Source organism: Gossypium arboreum, chromosome 8, assembly GCF_025698485.1.
Source record: "Gossypium arboreum isolate Shixiya-1 chromosome 8, ASM2569848v2, whole genome shotgun sequence".
NCBI classification, from domain to species: Eukaryota; Viridiplantae; Streptophyta; class Magnoliopsida; order Malvales; family Malvaceae; genus Gossypium; species Gossypium arboreum.
The window spans coordinates 74,378,327-74,381,501 of record NC_069077.1 but is presented as its reverse complement, the minus strand read 5'-3'; the positions used below and the strand labels follow the sequence as shown (position 1 = coordinate 74,381,501).

At 37.2% G+C, this 3,175-nt stretch overlaps 1 non-coding gene across 1 annotated transcript; it reads right to left on the bottom strand.

Moving 5' to 3' along the window:
- Positions 1-2,389: 2,389 nt before the first annotated feature.
- On the bottom strand, positions 2,390-2,496 carry LOC128279775 (small nucleolar RNA R71). Its single transcript, XR_008269971.1, has one exon. It is a non-coding gene; the product is annotated as a small nucleolar RNA R71 (small nucleolar RNA).
- Positions 2,497-3,175: the final 679 nt, after the last annotated feature.

Sequence of the window (3,175 nt, the reverse complement as noted above, 5' to 3'; positions counted from 1 at the left end):
AATTTGAATAAATAGAAAGAATTTAAAAATAGCATGTTATCACATTACTTATTATTTTTCATGCGAGCTTACTAAGCATAAAGCTTATTCCCTCCTTTCCATTTCCTTAATGTTTTTAGGGCTCGGGGTTGGAGATCGTCGAAGGCAACATCACACTATCGAGACATCATCTTTGGAATATTAATAAATATATGTTATCGATTCCAAGTGAGTGGCATGTATAGGGACTTAGTTTTATGATAGATGTTATTATGAGTAGTCAAATGTATTGGCTTATGATGATTTTTTGTATATAGCCATGAGATGTGGCTTATAATGATTATGGCTTGTAAGCTCATTTATCCATGCTAAGTCCTAATGTTTGTGATAAACCGTAAATTATACATATTTTTACCCCATGTTTAATGCATTTTATAGATGATCTCTCATTAGAATTGGTGAATTCGATGCTCCTAATGCTTTAATTTCATGTTTTGTACTCAGGAGAGCACCAAGAGTCAAAAGGAGCTAGAAACAAGCCAAAAAGGGACAAAACGGACCAAATCGAGAAGATGACACGGCTTAAGCCTTGCCACACGGGCAGCTCACACGCCCGTGTCTTTCAAGGGTGTCGACCAAGGCTTTCACGATTCACACGGGCGTGTCCTTGCTGAGCCTAAGTTAAGCCCAATTCGGAAAAGGCCACTTTAAAGGGTTTCTAGGCATTCCAAAGCCTATAAATACGCACTAGAGGAGGAGAAAAACAGAGACGAAGAAGAGGGGTAAGGAATTACCCCAAGGAAGCCGATTGATCCATCTCAGAAGCCGGATTCATCATCAAGACTGAAGATCTCTCCTCAATTCCCTTTCAGGAGTTTTGGGTTTTCTTTATGTTTTGTATTCTTTATTCTTCTGAGATGTTTTCTTATTTAGTTATGAACTAAATCCCCTAAATACCTAAGGGGAATGAAACCTAAGATGAATCTTGTTATTATTTTCTGAATCGTATGATAAATATTTAACTTCTTAATTATGTGTTCTTAATTCTTGCTTTGATATCCCAAGATACTGATTCAAGACACGCTCTTATTCAGAGGAGGAATAGACCCTGTCTAAGAGTACATTTGTCATAATTAAGCGGAGTTGATTGCGCGCCTAGAAATAGGGTGACAAGATTTTGCCGGATTAAGGTGAAACCTAATAAGAGGATCCATAGATCGAGTTAATGCAACTCTAGAGTATTAATTAGAGAAAAGTCTCGATTATTCAATCTAGGGATTAGACGTTATTAGTCTTGAATAGGGATAATAACATAACTTAGGGATCTCTACGGAACAAGTTGAATGAATAAATCGTCCGATTCGAAGCCAGAATAACAAGTACAGTCTAGGTGGATTTTTCCTTAGGTATTGTCTCAAGTCAATCGATTTTCCCAAAAGCAATTCCCCAATTCTTTTCTCTGTGCGTTCTTAGTTTAAATAATTAGTTAATTAAAACAAACCTTTTTATTCTTAGGCTAGATAATAAAAAGATAGTTATTACTAGTACTTTTGGTTCCCTTGGGTACGATATCTCGGTCTTGCCATTACTATACTATTGTTCGATAGGTGCGCTTACCTTTTCGTCGTGATAATAGTTAGTCTAGGTTTGATCTTCATTATAAATATTTATTACTTGTTACGGATCACACGATCAAGTTTTTGGTGCCGTTGCCGGGGAACTGAAATATTAGGAACACTAAATTTTTATTACTTTAGCCATTTATTTTTCTTGCAATTTTATTTTATTTTAGTATTTATTAATTTACTTTTTCTCTCTTGGCAGGTTTTTATAATTTATGACTAGAAAAAACCCGTCAGGACCATTACTCTTTGACGAAGAAATCGATTGTACAATTCGCAAAAATCAAAGAGAAATAAGACATAGGTTATGATACACGGAGAACAAGCGAGAAGACGATACTCAAGCCCCAACCAAAGAGATGGCCGAAAATCCAGGCGATCAGCTGCCTCCTGCAATTGCAACTAATCAAAATCTTGCTCCACGTACTATGTACGATTATGCTAAACCTTCTTTAACAGGAACTGAGTCTAGTATAGTTAGACCTACTATTGCTGCAAATAATTTCGAACTAAAACCTAACACAATTCAGATGATACAGCAGTTTGTTCAGTTTGATGGTTTGTAGGATGAGGATCCCAACACGCACTTGGCGAATTTTCTTGAATTTTGCGATACATTCAAAATCAATGGCATTTCTGATGATGCCATTCGTCTTCGGTTATTTCCCTTTTCACTGAGAAACAAAGCTAAACAGTGGTTGAACTCGTTACCACGAGGGTCTATCACTACTTGGGAACAAATGACTGAGGAATTTTTACTAAAATATTTTCTGCCGGCTAAAACGGCTAAATTGCGTAATGATACCTCTTCTTTCGTGTAGATGGATTTAGAAACACTTTACGATGCATGGGAGAGATACAAGGACTTACTGAGAAGGTGCCCTCACCATAGGTTATCGCTTTGGCTGCAAGTTCAAACGTTCTACAATGGTGTGAATCCCTCGACAAGACAAATGATTGACACAACTGCTGGTAGAACCATCAACAATAAAACACCGAAAGATACCTATAAATTTATAGAGGAGATGTCACTACATAACTATCAGTGGCAAGTTATGAGGACAAAGCCAACGAAAACAGCCGACGTTTATAACATCGACTCAGTTACTATGCTGTCAAATCAGGTAGAACTTCTCAATAAAAAGATTGATAGTTTTCTTGGTTCTACGCAGGTACATCTAGTAATGAGGTGTGACTCAAGCGGAAGAGGTGTCCATACAAAATATCAATCCTTCAATCCCACAACCTAAGAGGAACAAGTCAACTATATGGGTAACAATAACTTTAGATCCCAAAATAACCCATACAGTAATACTTATAATACAGGTTGGAGGAACCACCCAAAATTTTCCTGGGAGGTCAAGGAAATCAAAAGCTACAAAATCCTCAAGGTTTTCAACAGCCACCTTATCAACAAGAGAAAAAACCAAACCTTGAAGAGATGCTTTCCAAATTCATCTCGGTGTCAGAAACCCGTTTCCAAAATATTGAGACAGCACTTAAGAATCAACAAGCATCGATCCAAGGACTCGAAACTCAGATAGGCCAGCTGTCTAAACTAATCTCCGAACGAC